The 18,071-nt window shown below is 42.3% G+C and overlaps 1 long non-coding RNA gene across 1 annotated transcript in view; it reads left to right on the plus strand.

Annotated features, from left to right (window-relative positions):
- LOC143933282 (uncharacterized) overlaps positions 1-5,436 on the plus strand; it is a 29,565-nt gene extending 24,129 nt beyond the window's left edge. Inside the window, exon 4 of the long non-coding RNA XR_013263078.1 lies at positions 5,298-5,436. This is a non-coding gene — a long non-coding RNA (uncharacterized LOC143933282). The remainder of the gene's footprint in view (positions 1-5,297) is intronic.
- The last annotated feature ends 12,635 nt before the right edge of the window (positions 5,437-18,071 follow it).

The following is an 18,071-nucleotide window of genomic DNA, read 5'->3' on the forward strand; positions in this document are numbered from 1 at the left end:
GGTATCCACAGAGCTACCATCTATAGGAATCACTTCATCAATACTGAGTGCTCACCAGTATATGACCAAACAATCAGCTATTGGGTGTAAGAACAGGATCGCTAAGGATCCAAAACACACTCATAAGTGTATATAAAGTATACCTTGGAGATAAGTTCTATGCCGCTTCTGTTGATAATTGATAAATTACATTCATGTGTAGGCTTATACCAGTGTTTTTCAACCATATTTTTTTTTTATTTTTTTAGTCAAGGCGCCCTTTAGACCCGTGCACAGTCCTAGGGCACCCCAGTCTGAGTGCTCTTTCACACCATGGGGTGCGTTTGAGCAAACTTTTTTTGCGTGCTCATGCATGTCACATTTTTTATTGACCACAAACATACACACATTTGCTTAGATGGATGGGGGTGTCCTTAAAAAATAATGGCACCCGCATGCAACTGCAAAAGGCAGCACATTTGTGTTTTACCTCACTGCACCTTGTGTGAGGAAGCACAAATCCCCTTCCAGATCCCCTCTCCTAGCACAACCCCCCCCCCCCTTTCCTTCTACCACAAACCCCTTCCCCTAATCCCCCCTTCTAGCACAAACTCCCCTGCTCCCACATCCCCACTCCTGGCACAAACCCTGCTCCAATCCCCCCAATCCCCTCTCCTAGCACAACCCCCTCAAACCCCCCCTCTTAGCACAAACCCCCCAATCCTCCTCCTAGCACAAATCTACCATGAAATCCGCCTTCTAGCACAGCCCACCCCCCAATCCCCCCTCCTAGCACAAACACCCCTGTTCCCAAATCCCCACTCCAGCACAAACCCTACTTCAATCCCCTCTCCTAGCACAACCCCCACTCTTAGCACAAATGCTCCTAAACCCCCCTTCTAGCACAAACCCCCCAAATCCCCCTCAGCACAAACACAAACCCCCCTGCTCCCAAATCCCCACTTCAAGCACAAACCCCACTCCACCACCCCCTCATTCCCTCTCCCAGCACAATCCCCTCATCCTCCCCCCCCAATCCCCCCTCTCAGCATAAGTCCCCCCCCAATCCCCCCTCCTACCACAAATGTGTGCTATGCTGTCTCCTCACACCCCCCTCACTCCTCTCCCTCCTTCCTTCACTCCCACGTGAAATTTCTTGCTGCCTGTACAGGAGCCGTGTGGGGAGGAGATCGGGGCAGTAGTTGAATTTTGCACATTGGGAGGAGAGTGCTTTTTTGTGTTAACTTTCATGCACTGTGACACTGCAAGGAGAGAGCGAACACCGCCCACACACCTCTCTCCTCCTCCCTGCTGTGAACAGTTATGTGAACTATTGCCGGCAAAGCAGAAAGCTGTAGTGCTGTCCGACATGTCCTTAACAACTGATGACAATATTGGTTTGTAGGACGCTGGTGGGCGGCCTGTACAGCTTTCTACTTTGCTAACAATAGTTCACATAACTTCACATAATTGTTCACATCGTTCACATAGCTGTTCGTATAGCTGCAGGGAGGAGGAGAGAAGGTTGTGGGCTGTGCTCGCTCTCTCCTCACAGAGTTGCAGAGTACAGGAGTTAACACAAAGTAGTGTTGAGACAAGTATGTGGCCGCAGTACCCCTGAGGACTCTTTGCAGCACCGAGGTTGAAAAACCCTGGCTTATACACCACCCAGATGTCTGTGAAAAATTGTGTGCTTGCCGCTGTCTTACGGAACCCAAATTGAGGAAGTATGCAGAAGTTGAGAAAATTGCCCTTGGGACGTGATCCTAGGTGAGGGTAACTGCAATAATCCACTTTGAATATATGGGAGATAGAACTTTAAGCAAAAAAAATAAATAATTCACATAAGAGGAGCTATAAAAACAAAACATCATGTGCAGCTGGTGTGAGCACCGCATGGAATGAAACGCATTTCGTCGCCACATAGATAGACTTTCTCTGACAGTGCAGTGAAAACCAATCCCATACAAGGGAATATATGGACCAAAATTGTGCCCAAACATCTGGGGATGCCAAAGACATCACTTCTGTGATGTTCTGGAAAGAAATCCAAGCTGGAAGTGGCATTGTACCAGAAACCAAATCAGCATTTTTTTGTAAAGAGCTATACACAGCAATGGATTATGTATTTTAGTTATGCATAAGTGGGGATAGCACTATTTTCCCAGTTCATTAAGTGTTGTTTAAATTTTGCAAGGTTTTTGTTTAGGAAGTTCTGTAGATCCTAGTATATACAGGTCATTTTAAGCTGCCACCACCAATATGAGGACTTTAAAGCCAATTCTATTAAATAATAATTTTAAGACTCCGAATTAGTCAACACAATCTTTGGTTTAGTCAGTACAAACTGACTTATTTTGCTTTTTGCAAATATAAATCTATACATTGCAGTAATTTCCTGCAAATACGGGTCATTTTATTATATACTCAAAACTAAATAAACCTGCAAAGGAAGACCGTTTGACACTTTTTGAATGGCAAAAGCTCAGCACAAATCTGGTTTTCCAGAGTGTTGCTCCCATTGTAATTATTAAACGTTGCTATGAATTAGCATATGTTTAATTATTATTATTTTTTTTCACCTAACAAAAATCTAGTATGATGCATCATGGGGCTTCGCCAGTTCACACTTTGCTTGTTCTTGCAGTAAATGCTTCTAAATTCAATCACAATTCTACAAACGAAACAAGTGAACTCCAAACATTACAAAACAGTGGAGGGAATTTATTAAAGCTACTGTGCCACTTTTCTGGTGTTAATCCCTCTTGGTAATGTATTGTGACAAAGTCATGAAGCATGTGTGAGGCTTTTGGTTCTCACAGCGACTCAAAATCAAATACCGACACTTCATATCTTATGAAAGTGTAGCTAATTAAGACTAACCCTCATTTGGTGTACAGAGAGAGAAAGTGGCGCAGAGTTATCAAAAGGGCCTCATGTCCGTTTTAAACATGGCACATCATACACCAAATACCAAGTTCTAGACAGGTATATCAATTTGGCACATTCTGCACCACTTTTAGAATGCATGAGAGATACTTTCCCAAAATCTGTCAGTCTGTCAGCGCCAGTGTTGATGAATTCCAGGGACTGTTACCACTAGGAACTGTGAAATCGGATTAAACACTTTCCGCCTGTACTATAGCCGAATGATGGCTACAGCGTGGGCTTCCAGTGCTGGGAGGGCATCAATAGAGGGTCAAGAACAGGGTAAAGAGCCAATCACAGCAGGCCACCATGTGATCAGCTGTCAGCCAATGACAGCTGATCAGGAATTAAGCAGAAGCCGGTTATCAGCTTTTTTTCACCTAACGATCAGCGTGAAAAGAATAAAGCCGGTAACTGGCTTCTGTTACAGGAACATTGGTCCCGATCAGTGCCCACGAGTGCCATCTATCCGTGCCCATGAGTGACACCTTTCAGTACCCACCAGTGCCACCTTTCAGTGCCAATTAGTGCCCACCAGTGCCACCTTTCAGTGCTGCCAATCAGTGCCTCCTCATCAGTGTCAACTACCAGTGCCCATCAGTGTCAGCTTTCAGTGCTCAACATTGCCACCTATCAGTGCTGCCTCTGTGCCCATCAATGCCACCTATCAGTGCTTTCTCATCAGTGCCCACCAGTGCTTCTTCATTAGTGCCCATCAGTGTAGCCTCACCGATGCCCATCAGTGCTGCCTTATCATTGCCACATCATTAGTGCCCATCAGTGCAGCCTCCTCAGCGAAGGAGAAAAAATTACCTGTTTGCAAAATTTTATAACAAACTATGAAAGAAAAAAAAATTCAAAATTTTCAGTCTTTTTTTGTTTCTCTAGCAAAAAATAAAAAACCCAGCAGTGATTAAATACCGCCAAAAGAAAGCTCTATTTGTGTGAAAAAAATGATAAAAATATTTGTTTGGGTACAGTGTTGCATGACTGTGCAATTGTCATTCAAAGTGCAACAACGCTGAAAGCTGAAAATTGACCTGGGCAGGAAGGGGGTTTAAGTGCCCTGTAGGCAAGTGGTTAAATTTTTAGATCAGAGGATTGCTCAATGCCAATGTGCCAACATCTCAAAGGGTGTCAGGGCTGGGCTTCGGCTACTTAAAGAGCAGCTCTTTTATTTCAGTGCTCAGAAGTTTCTCAACTGTTGGTTAATTGCCAGCCACTTGTTACCACAGTGACTCACCTCGTTACCATTAACCTACCTCATTAGTCCAATCTACAGCCTTCCCCTTTTTGCTATTTAACCACTTCCCGACCGGTGCACAACGATGTACGTCGGCAGAATGGCACGGGCAAGCAAATTGGCGTACAGGTACGTCCATTTGAAATTGCCGCCCTGCCATCACATGCACGCCGGCGCAAGTGCATGCCGGTCAGGACCGATCGCCACGGGGATACCCGCAATCGTCTCACGGGGAGGCTGAATGGGGAGATGCGGAAGTAAACATCATCTCCACATTCTGCCTAGCGACAAGTGACACTGATCTCTGCTCCCTGTGATTGGAGCAGAGATCAGTGTTCACTAACACACAGCCACGTCCCCCAGAGTTAGTAACATGCCCCTAGGACACACTTAACCCCTACACTGCCACCTAGTGCTTAACCCCTTCACTGCCAGTGTCATTTACACAGTAGTCGGTGCATTTGTATAGCACTGATTGCTGTATAAATGGCAGTGGTCCCAAAAATGTGTCAAAAATGGCCGATGTGTCAGCCATAATGTCGCAGTCACAATAAAAATCACTGATCACCGCCAATACTAGTAAAAAAAAAATAATAATAATAAAAATGGCATAAAACTATCCCCTATTTTGTAAACGCTATAAATGTTTGCAAATCAATAAAAGCTTATTGCAATTTTTTTTTAAATATGTATGTATTATTTTTTAAAAATATGTAGAAGAATACGTATCGGCCTAAACTGAGGAAAAAAAATGTTTTTTTATATATTTTTGGGGGATATTTATTATAACAAAAAGTAAAAAATAATGCGTTTTTTTCAAAATTGTCACTCTTTGTTTATAGCGAAAAAAATAAAAATTGCAGGGGTGATCAAATACCACCAAAAGAAAACTCCATTTGTGGGAAAAAAAGGATGTCAATTATGTTTGGGAGCCACGTCGCACGACCGTGCAATTGTCAGTTAAAGCGCCGAATTGCAAAAAGTGGTCTAATCTTAAGCCAGCAAAATGGTCCGGTCTGAAAGTGGTTAAGCAGCTTAGCTCATTTTCTTCTTGCCCTTGCATGGTCTATGATTTCTAAGTGCATTCCTTCCTGTGCTCTGGTGTATAACTTGGCCTGGCTGATTTCCTTTCCGATTCCTGTTTCAGATTTTTGCTCCTGACTACACTGACTTCTGGTTTCCTGACCCGGCTCCTCTGATTACCCACTCTTGCATCCTAAACCTGGCTTCTGTTTCCTAAACTGTGTTATTTCTGTAATTTCATTAAAGGTTTGATTTTGACTGCAGTTTCTGTCTCCATCTGGTTTATGGTTTCTGACACAACCTCCACAACCATGTATATAGCAGAGACTTTTAAAGGCACATTGTGGACACAGGATTTGAATTAAGGCTAAATACAAAGTTCCAGACTATCATTTTTGAGCAGGAAATGTTGTGGTTTTCTCTGGATTCTGTAGTCCCAGATCGGGGCCTGGAGCTTGAAAGTTTCAAAGTGTATTCGGAGAGACTGGACCTTCAATCCTGTGTCTGGATTTTGCCAGGTGTCCCCCATCCATGCATTCGGCCCCCTAATCTACATGCAGGATTCCAATGGGGAGGGGTGTTTTTCTTTTTCTTTTTTTTTTTTTAAACATGTGATTAGAGCCAGAGGCAATGGGTTCAAAAAAGGGTGGGCTCGAGGCACAGAGCAATGTGCTCTGAGCCCACACAGTTGTATGATGATAAATTAATACTCACTATTCTCACACTGATCCTCCTCCCGGCCAATCAGGAAGGCGATCCTATGTCAAGGAGAAGGAGGGAGGAGACGCATGGTGAAGACACGTATGACTGCTATGCTACTTCTGGAACGCATGTCCAGCATTGTGCACTATTCATACGCCAAATTTCTCAAAATCTGGGAGCCGTGGATCTCTTATGAGTTCCCTTCACTCCAAGCAGCATGCCTAGGCCTGGTCTAACGCCCCTCGGTGGAGCGTCCGTGTCCAAATCCCCCCCCCCTCTCTTTTCTCCGACCTTCTTTCTCTTGTCTCTTAGCTCTTTTCACTTTTCTTTATAGTCTCTAACTTCCTTAGCAATCACTGCTGCCCCCCCATGGAAGGGGGTGACAGGATAAAGGGGATAGGATATTTTATACTGTAGCCAACCTTGACACTTCCCCTAGCTACATTATGTACGGTAATATCTGTTAATTGTGATGGTTTGCCCTTTGGATTACTATTTATGTTTTGTAGCCCCTGCGAGGGCGTTTAATGAGCATATTATGTTTTCTTGTTCTCTAACATTTTCAATAAACATATTGAAACAGGAAAACCCATACAATATACTACTATTATTTCTTCCATATCACATAGATAATAAATGGCTCTCACTAAGAAGTGATGGGATTCACATGCAATGACCCTTTCCTCGTGAATCCTGTCATGACTTTGTGAGACCTATTTATAATAACCATCAAGGGGGGGAAATAATTTACAAAGGGGGGGGAGGGTGGGACTTTAAATGCAGCACATGGAAGCAAAACAATAAAAGGGCGAATGTGAAGAAGTTTTATTGATACATCCATCTAAATATACAAAAATACATGATAATGATATAAATAAATAAATACAAAATGATAATGCCAGATAACATACATATAATGATACATATGATAATAAATCCATTAAAAATACACTACAATTAAGTGCATTTATAATATAGAGTAAACAAAACCATATAAGAATAAATATAAAAATAAATATAAATATATATAATAAATTCATATGATGTAAACAATAAAGCTTTCCCTCATTCGTCTCTAAAGGACATGGTATATGACAATACTTTGAAGGTAAAATCCGCAGGACCTATGACCTCACTAAAGCTGAAGGGGGAATAAGAATTCTATACTGACATAGAGGTCTTAATACAATTTGGTAAATACATAGAAACCGGTAGCTCTACGCGTTTCGTGACTTAACCGCCACTCATCAGGAGCGAGCATATATGGGATCTAGGAAAAGAAATTTTTATATAAAAATAGAAAAATTAATTAGATATATATCAAAAATAAATAAATTATATATATATAAATGGCTAGAGAAGCAAGGTTGAATAGATAATCCCAACCAAAGCTAACTTACTAGAATTCGCTATGTAGCCAATGCGGTAATGGGACTGAAAAAGCGGCCCGGTTTCTATGTATTTACCAAATTGTATTAAGACCTCTATGTCAGTATAGAATTCTTATTCCCCCTTCAGCTTTAGTGAGGTCATAGGTCCTGCGGATTTTACCTTCAAAGTATTGTCATATACCATGTCCTTTAGAGACGAATGAGGGAAAGCTTTATTGTTTACATCATATGAATTTATTATATATATTTATATTTATTTTTATATTTATTCTTATATGGTTTTGTTTACTCTATATTATAAATGCACTTAATTGTAGTGTATTTTTAATGGATTTATTATCATATGTATCATTATATGTATGTTATCTGGCATTATCATTTTGTATTTATTTATTTATATCATTATCATGTATTTTTGTATATTTAGATGGATGTATCAATAAAACTTCTTCACATTCGCCCTTTTATTGTTTTGCTTCCATGTGCTGCATTTAAAGTCCCACCCTCCCCCCCCTTTGTAAATTATTTCCCCCCTTGATGGTTAATGTAATTGGGATGGATATTCACGACCTTACCAGGCCGTGTTATCATTTAAAGTCCCTAGGGATGGAATCATTGGGCCTTATCAGACCTTGTCTTCCTTAAAGTCCCTATCTCTTATAAAATGTTTTCAGTAAATCGGGATGGCAGCACATGGTTTAGCTCTTCCTAGGTTAACTATAGTACTCTGCCTGCACATTATGACCTATGTTGATCCTCCCCTGAATTAATTACCTATTTAATTTATCCTTATCCATTGATATATATATTAATTTGTTTACTCTCATCAATTATTTACTATCTTGTTAGTTGCTTCTTATATTATATTCTTTATCGATTTTCATTTTTCCCTTTTATTTTGACTGGTATTGTGTCAAGTCCGCGCTGTGTTGGAGGATGGGGGTTTGGGCTGCATTGTGGTCTGGTTTTGCTCCTGTTCCGGGTGCTGCGACGCGTCTTGCGGGCCTCCTCCCCCTCCTTTAACTTTTGTGTACGGGGCGGCTGGAGGCGTCGTATACACGTGTCGACGTCACGCATTGCACGTTGTGGGCGTGGCGTCTTTTTTTGACGTCATCGCGCAGGGCCTGTATATATCACGCTCATTGGCGATGGGTGTCTGGGCTGTGCGCCGAGGGACCGGAGGTTCCGGTTCCCGGCGCGAGACGCCTTCCTCTTCGTCAAATGGCGTGGCGTTGGTGGACTCCCCTGTGACCGATGTTTCTTCTGGGCTGTCCCCCGGGTGTCCCTGGCAGGCAGGGCGTTCCTTATGTCCACCTTTACTGGGTTTAGCCAGTATCTGATCTTTTTGGCTTCTTTTCACCGATACCATCATGTTTACCAGGTAACTTGTTTTCACCAACACTTTATTTTGATTATTCTAACTCACTGGTTTCTAGTTTTACACTTGTACAAATTTCACTCCCCCTTCTGCACACCACTATGCTTTACCCACCACTTACATATCCTTCACTTCCTTTTCCTTTCCCCCCCCCCCCTTTTTTTCTTTCCTCCTTTTATATCTTTGTACATATTCGTGCAATTTTTCTAATTGGGTCTTCTTTAATCCTTCCTCCCTTTCTTTGTCCCCCCTCCCCTTCCCCTCCCCACCTTCTCTTACCCCATTTCTTTCCTTTCCCCCCAGAATGTCCCTGCGAGTCACTCACCCTGGCTATCGCCCATATCGGTGCTGGGTGTTTGTCCACCTCAGCTCCCGGTTGGAGCTGTTTTTCCGGGCCGCTTTTTCAGTCCCATTACCGCATTGGCTACATAGCGAATTCTAGTAAGTTAGCTTTGGTTGGGATTATCTATTCAACCTTGCTTCTCTAGCCATTTATATATATAATTTATTTATTTATTTTTGATATATATCTAATTAATTTTTCTATTTTTATATAAAAATTTCTTTTCCTAGATCCCATATATGCTCGCTCCTGATGAGTGGCGGTTAAGTCACGAAACGCGTAGAGCTACCGGTTTCTATGTATTTACCAAATTGTATTAAGACCTCTATGTCAGTATAGAATTCTTATTCCCCCTTCAGCTTTAGTGAGGTCATAGGTCCTGCGGATTTTACCTTCAAAGTATTGTCATATACCATGTCCTTTAGAGACGAATGAGGGAAAGCTTTATTGTTTACATCATATGAATTTATTATATATATTTATATTTATTTTTATATTTATTCTTATATGGTTTTGTTTACTCTATATTATAAATGCACTTAATTGTAGTGTATTTTTAATGGATTTATTATCATATGTATCATTATATGTATGTTATCTGGCATTATCATTTTGTATTTATTTATTTATATCATTATCATGTATTTTTGTATATTTAGATGGATGTATCAATAAAACTTCTTCACATTCGCCCTTTTATTGTTTTGCTTCCATGTGCTGCATTTAAAGTCCCACCCTCCCCCCCCTTTGTAAATTATTTCCCCCCCTTGATGGTTAATGTAATTGGGATGGATATTCACGACCTTACCAGGCCGTGTTATCATTTAAAGTCCCTAGGGATGGAATCATTGGGCCTTATCAGACCTTGTCTTCCTTAAAGTCCCTATCTCTTATAAAATGTTTTCACCTATTTATAATCTATGTGATATGGAAAATATTATAGTGGTATATTGTATGGATTTTCAATGCTGAACTGGCCATGGTACATGTTTTTATTATTATTGAATAAAGGCAGTGTGATTTTAGCCTTAACCTTAGTTTTTCATATTGTTACCACATTCATTGTACATGTGACTTTAAATGCCTCTTTTATACAATATCTCACAAAAGTGAGTACACCCCCCCATTTTTGTAAATATTTTATTATAACTTTTCATGTGACAACACTGAAGAAATGACACTTTGCTACAATGTAAAGTAGTGAGTGTACAGCTTGTGTAACAGTGTAAATTTGCTGTCCCTTCAAAATAACTCACCACACAGCCATTAATGTCTAAACCGCTGGCAACAAATACTACCTTGCTAAAAAAAACTGAGGGTAAGACCCCTTTCATACTGAGGTGCTCCTTAGGCGTTTTAGCACTAAAAATAGCACCTGTAAAGCATCTGAACAGCTCCACTCGGTGTGCTTGCAGGACGGGAAAAAAAGTTCTGCAGGCAGCATCTTTGGGGCTGTGCTGGAGCGGTGTATACACTGCTCCTCCACCGCCCCTATCAGCGGCGGTGCTTTTTGGGTGCTCTTAACCCTTCCCTCGGTCACTAGTGGGGGTTAAATGTGTCCCGCTAGCAGCCGAATAGCGTCGCTATAACAGCAGTAAAGCGATAGTTTTAGCAGTAAAGTTTTAGCGGCGCCTTACGGCTAATGCCCGGACTGCCCCAGTGTGAAAGGGGTCTTAAGGTAATGGACTGGCCAAGCATATCTCCAGACCTAAACCCTATTGAGCATCTGTCGGGCACCTTCCTCAAATGGAAGGTGTAGGAGCGCAAGGTCTCTAATATCCACCAGCTCTGTGATGCCGTCATGGAGGAGTGGAAGAGGACTCCAGTGGCAACCTGTGAAGCTCTGTGAATTCCATGCTGAAGAGGGTTAAGGCAGTGCTAGAAAATAATGGTGACCACACAAAATATTCACACTTTGGGCCCAATTTGGACATTTTCACTTAGGGATGTATTCACTTTTGTTGCCAGCGGTTTAGACATTAATGTGTGTTTAGTTATTTTGAGTGGACAGCAAATTTACACTGTTACACAAGCTGTACACTCACTACTTTTACATTGTAGCAAAGTGTCATTTCTTCAGTGTTGTCGCATGAAAAGATAGAATAAAATATTTACAAAAATTTGAGGAATGTACTCACTTTTGTGAGATACTGTACATGGCTGTAGAGGTTGTTAAAATCTGAGCAAGAATTAAATTTTTTTTCCTTTGTGCTTTTTTTTTTATCAAACTCCTGTGTAGTCAAATAATGTTTTAGTTGACTTTTGCCAACTTTGCCATTTCACAGAGTAGAAAAATGGCTCTTGACAATGGTTCTTTTACCCAAAAGATGAACCATATAAAAGTACTTGGGAATAAAGCATGCAGTGCATTCAGAGAGAGAACTACTACTGTGTGTTTTTACAGATTTATAATGACCAGGATTGTTAATGTAGAATGACTACATTATCTCAAGGTAGGCTTTAACAATGCTTTATTGGTGGTATACTCATAATGACAATGATTGTAACTACATTTCTGCAAAAAAGATGCATAGTTTGGTGCATTTTAGGAAGTCCTTAAATTTGCATTGAGCGTTCTTTTTCTCCAGTTGTGCCCTCCAGGTCAAGAGCCAGACCAGAACAATTCACATTGCATTGACTGTCCTCCAGGCTTCTTCTCCACATGGACTTCACCAAGATGTCTGCCATGTCTCCCAGGTATCCTTTGCAGAATATACAAGCAGTGAGGCTTTTTATTACCTTCTAGTAGTAATATTATATAATATTATATGTCACAACGATCATTGGTGAACTTTATGAGTATGTCCTAAACAGGGGATTCAGGTGTACCACAGCCAGGAAAGGGCCCTGTGCCAAACAAGCATTTGGTCTCTCCTTTTAAATATTTTTTGTTGCTCCCCTCAAGTGTCATTATATATCTGGATGGAAAACATTCCAGCCTCTGCCCAGAAATATCTGCTTGGATATAACAGACAACTTTTTACCTGTACACTACATCTCAGTGACATTAAAAGAACATCTGTGCCCTCACTTATTATGACAATGTTTATATAAAGTGGGGAAAGTAATTATTTGATCCCCTGCAGATTTTGTAAGTTTGCAAATGGAAGAAATACAAAATAACCATAAATCACCCTTGGTCTGGAGCTCCATGCAAGATTTTGCCTCATGGGGTAAGGATGATCATGAGAAAAAAGAAGGCTCAGCCTAGAACTACATGGGGGGAGCTTGTGAATGATCTCAAGGCAGTTGGGACCACAGTCACCAAACAATCCATTGGTAACACAATACTACGCCATGGATTGAAATTCTGCAGTGCCTGTAAGGTCCCCCTTCTCAAGAAGGCACATATACAGGCCCATCTGAAGTTTCCCAATGAACATCTAAATCAGGGGTCTCAAACTGGTGGCCCTCCAGCTGTTTTGAAACTATATGTCCCATGAGGCAGTGCAAGGCTGACAGTTAAAAGTATGACTCCCACAGGCAGAGGCATGATGGGACTTGTAGTTTTGCAACAGCTGGAGGGCCGCCAGTTTGAGACCCCTGATCTAAATGATTCAGAGAAGGATTTGGAGAAAGTACTATGGTCCTATGAGACAAAAATTGAGCTCTTTAGCATTACCTCGACCCGCCATGTTTGGAGGAAGGAAAATGCTGACTACGATCCTGAGAACACCATCCCCACAGTCAAGCCTAGAGGTGGAAACATGATGCTTTGGGCATGGGCATCCATAGAACTTTTTCCAGGGGGCCATCATTTTAAGGCCTCCCATGTTCTGTCCCTTTTCGACAATCTCATAAAAATCTTTCCACTGGAAAGATATGTGTTTTTTATATAAGAGATAATTCGTCTTCACTTTGTATTGGAAGTTACTCAGGCGGCTGCGTACCATGCCCATATAGCCTAGAGAATGTACATCTTTTTACATTGCAATACATCTGTTGTGGCCATTTTTTGATCTTCATACTGTCACTATATAGCTGTTTTCATCAAGATCAAAATATGGTCGCAACAGATGTATTGCAATATAAAAAGATGTACATGCTCTAGGCTATATGGGCATGGTACGCAGCCACCTGAGTAACTTCCAAGGGGAAACTCATAGGGCGGCACAGTGGTGTAGTGGGTAGCACTCTCACCTAGCAGTAAAAAGGGTCGCTGGTTCGAATCCCAAACACAACACTACCTGCCTGGAGTTTGCATGTTCTCCCTGTGCCTGCGTGGGTTTCCTCCAGGTACTCCGGTTTCCTCTCACACTCCAAAGACATGCAGGTAAGGTTAATTGGCTTCTGTCCAAAAATTGGCCCTAGTATATGAATGGGGACCTTGGATAGTGGGCTCCTTGAGAGTAGGGACCGATGTGAGTGTGCAATGTACAGGGATAGGGACAATTCACTCACTCAGGTTGAACTGGATGGATTTGTGTCTTTATTCAACCTTACTAACTATGTAACTATATACATTCTCTAGGCTATATGGGCATGGTACGCAGCCACCTGAGTAACCTTGTGGATGCCCATGCTTTTAATCCAATACAAAGTGATAAGTGAAGATGGATTAACTCTTAAATTGCACACACACATATCTTTCCAGCAAATTGCAATTATAGCTCAGCTGCCCCACTTTCCAAGCAAAACAATGTATTATTATATATAAAAATGCTCCTCCTGGGTCTTGCTGTTACCTGTGGTTCTTCACTGTGCATGCCTCAGTATTTCCTGTCTGTGATGATGATCCCCTAGGCCAGTTATGGCAAACCTTGGCACCCCAGATGTTTTGGAACTACATTTCCCATGATGCTCCAATACACTGCAGAGTGCCTGAGCATCATGGGAAATGTAGTTCCAAAACATCTGGGGTGCCAAGGTTCGCCATCACTGCCCTAGGCCCAGGGCAGCACTGGCAGGTGGCAGCGTATCACTGACTCTGACTTGGCCACTTGGCAGCTGGCAGCCAATGACTGGTGCGGAGCACCCGAGGCGAGCATTGCATTGGAGGATAGGGCAGGAGTGAGTGGGGGACATCCGATGATAGATGTCAGAGACACAGAGAGCAGCCAGTGGACTCAGAAAAATGTCTGCAGTGTGGCGGCGGCCATGGAGGACCCTGTCAGCTGCTGCAACACCTTGACAATTCCGGAGGGGGGGGGGACTTGACCCCCCTTGCCCCCCTTCTGTGGAAGCTCATGGCTTTAGGGCTGTTTCTCTGCTAAAGGTACTGACTTTGCCGCATTGAGGGACCAATGGACAGGGCCATGTATTGTAATATCTTGGGTGAGAACCTTCTTCCCTCAGCCAGAACACTGAAGTTGGTTCATGGACGGGTCTTCCAGCATGACAATGACCCAAAACATACCACCAAGGCAACAAAGAAGTGGTTCAAGAAAAAGCACATTAAGGTCATGGAGTGGCCTAGCCAGTCTCCAGACCTTAATCCTATAGAAAGTTTATTGAGGGTGCTGAAACTTTCGAATTGCCAAGTGACTGCCAAGATTCCTTAAGGGTTTAGAGAATATCTGTAAAGAAGAGTGGACCCAAATCCCTTCTGAGATGTGTGCAAACCTGGTCACCAACTACAAGAAATATTTTACCTCTGTTCCTGCCAACAAGAGTTTATCCACCAAGAACTAAGTCATGTTTTGCTTGGGGATCAAATACTTATTTTACTCACTGAACTGCAACTTAATTTATAACATTTGTATCGTGTTTTTACTGGATTTTTGGTTGATATTCCCTATCATTTACAATAGCCCTGTGATAAAATATTATAGACCCTTTTATTTCTTTGTAAGTCGGAAAACTTAAAAAATCTGCAGGGAATCAAATAATTATTTTCCCCAATGTAATTGTAGCTGGTAACCACCTAGATTAGAATGTGCTTGCTCTACAGTGAAGTGCAGATGACTGGTAGTAAGTGGGACATCCTTTCCCCTTACTACTAACTAAGACTATCCATGCCCCCAATAGAATCAATAGGTCTTCTTGCCCTTTTGGATCCTTAAGTAGCAGAACAGACTTTATGACAGGGGTGTCCAGCCTGCGGCCCAGGATGGCTATAAAATCGGGCCAACACAACTACGGTATATCCCACTCTTCACAATCACGCCTTATTCATGTCATTGGTTTTCAGCAGCACCTACAGTATATTTGTGAGCAACTGGTTTCCAAGATGAAGCACACAAAGGGCAAAATTAGAACCAAAATATCTGATAAGCACCTTGAGAATTGCTACTACATACGTTGAACCAGATATTGATGTGCTCTTTATCAAAAACAGTGTCAAATATCACACTGGTTTTATGTCACCTTCTTATACTTTTATTTTTTTAAAAATCACAAAAAAATTTAGTTTTATTTCTCGGATTGATTCTATATCAGTGATTTTTAACTTGTGATCTGCCCGACTTTTTCTGCTCATCGTCTATCCTTATTGTTAGTGTATTTTATGCATGGCCCAAAACAATTCCTCTTCTTCCACTGTGACTCAGCAAGGTCAAAAGGTTGGACACCCCTACTTTATAGAAAGTAAATCTGTGATGGCATTCTGAATGTCCAACAACTAGCTTACAGCAAAGCATGGTGGATGAAGTGGTGGCAAACTTGTGGCACTGAGTATATCCCAATGCAGCCTTTCTCTAGGGTTACCCCAGAGATTGCTAGGGGTTCTTTCAACAGTGAGCAGTATACTAAAGCACATCTACTGACCAATGATGTAGGCATTTGTCTCTACTGATGCCCACCAATATAAAGGGGAACCTATCCTACTGATCACCAAGTCAAAGGAAAAGTTTTTCTATGATTTCCAATGCAGGGGGACGCCTTATACTGGCCACCAACATAAGGTGCATTTTTATACTGATCGCCAATGTATAGGGCACTTTTCCACTGACTATCCATGCAAAGGGGCATTTAACTGGCTACCAATTCAAGAAGTTATATTTTGCACTGACCACCAAAGTAAAGGGACACTGAGCTGTAGGTAAAGTCATTTTTAGCAGGAGTTTCCCAAGACCCACAAATAAGGGTTCCTCCGGGGGTAAAAGGGTTGAAAAAGACTAGGCTAGTGTAAATACCTCTTTTTTTTTTTGATCCTATAACCTCCCTGCACAGGCTGGGAGCGGGAGGCACAACATTTTTAAAGCTAGTTCATTAACACACACCTACCTGTTGATAGGACATGGCCTTTTCTTGTCGGCACATGTGCATGCAGCAAAGCCTGATTGGCCCCTAGTGGACTCTCCCTCTCCCAGTAAGAATTCTGCTGTGCGGGGAAGTACAGGAGGCTGATCTAAAGTCAAATTCAGGTACTTCAGTGGCATTAAAGAAAAAAAAACAAAAACGATTTAATGACTTTTAACGGAGACATAACTGCAATAATTGGTGTTTTTTTTTTTTTAATATCTGCGTGGAGTCCAGCTTTAGGTAATTTGTTCCAGAGGAGTGTGTCGGCTTTTTTCCAAATTTGTTTTCTCCCCATGCTAAAGGAATATAATGAGAAAATCAAGCGCTTACTGAACCTGGCAAAGAGATAACGAAGTTGGTAATTAGGCCCTCTCATTAATAATGGAGCATACCTTCAGAGAAACACAAACTGACAGGAAAGAGAGAACAATGTAAAGAATTGAAAGCTTCTCATTAAAACCATTTCTTGGGACAACGTTAGTTAACTCTTCACCCACTGCAGTGCGATCCTCTTCTAGCTCTTGTCTTGGGGGACGGGGGGTTCAGGAGAACGCACTAGAGGAGCAAAGGAAACATAGACACGTTCTTCGTAGCCAATCAGACGCCAGCAATTGTTTTTAACCGGTGACAAGATAATGCTGCCATAGAGCCTAAGTGGTTGCTTTGAACACCACACATGTATATCCAAGTTATGTGGTAATTAGAATGATTGCTAGTGGAATGGCAGCAGTTAGGGTTGTATTTATTGTGAGACATTCATTAAGAAAATTACTGACACTATTAAACTCAAAATCAGGTTGCTTCTCGTTTAGGAAAGTCTAACTGCGTATTTGGTACCCTTGTACCCTGAATCTTGAAAAGCCAACTGAGACAGGTTTGCACAGCTCTGACTTAGCACTGAAGGGGAGTCAGATTTTTACTGCAAACAGGCATTGAAGATGATCTCCAGAAATTATCTGTATTGTATAATTACATTGGTCCAGCTTTGATTAGGGTAGACTTGCATATCTCATACCTGAGGGGCCACTGGGGAGGCTGACAGTCACTGTAGTAAATGGTGGATCTTCTGGGGCCTGTGCTGAGTTGCTTCCCCTGTGCTAACTGACCACAGGGGTCCACCATTCACATGAGTGACACCGCTCCTCTCCACCTCATCCAATCAGAGAACACTTTGTATTAACTGAAAAAAATTCAAGGCCTTTTGTGAATAGCCCCAGTGCCAAGAAAGCAACCGCTTGTGGTCAGTGTACAGAGGACAAGCCACTCAGCACAGGACTTGGAAGATCACAACAGTCACTGTAGTAGTGCTTATTACTGTAATGATTGTCGGCTACCACAACGGGCCCTTGGATATGAACAGGGCTCAAGTCCTGCGGGAATGCATGGGAACACAGTTCCTGTACTTTTTCCACAACAGGAACTCAGTTCCCATTAGCAGCTGTGTCCTGCAAGACTTTGAAGTATGCAAGCTGTTTGGCAGGTGCTACACCAGCAGCTGCCGACACAGCTCGCAGTAGTGAGTGCCGCACACCAGGGGTGGACTGACCATTCAGGCATTCCCAGTAGGGGGCCCCATGACAGCTTCCTCTTCGATCTACCTGTCAATCACAGCTAGCTGATGGGTAGATCAGGTCCCTACTGCTAAAAGATTGTATTTAGTCAGACCTCTCATAATGCGCTCCTCCCTGCCGGCCCCTCCAGATTTTCTATCTCCTCATCCCCCCCCCCCCCCCCCAGTCTCCTGCATACTTGCTCTGTGTGTCTCACTGAATCCCCCCCCCCCCTCCTCTATCTTCAGTGCCATATTATGAGAGAACCCAGAGGAGGAGCACAGCTATTCTGCTCACAGGACATGCAGGGAGAGAGGCGAGCTGAGGGAGGAACATCAGTTTGGGGTGGTAG

This window comes from Lithobates pipiens, unplaced genomic scaffold (genome assembly GCF_037356315.1).
Source record: "Lithobates pipiens isolate NorthernLeopardFrog02 unplaced genomic scaffold, aLitPip1_a1.2 Scaffold_27, whole genome shotgun sequence".
Lineage (NCBI taxonomy): Eukaryota > Metazoa > Chordata > Amphibia > Anura > Ranidae > Lithobates > Lithobates pipiens.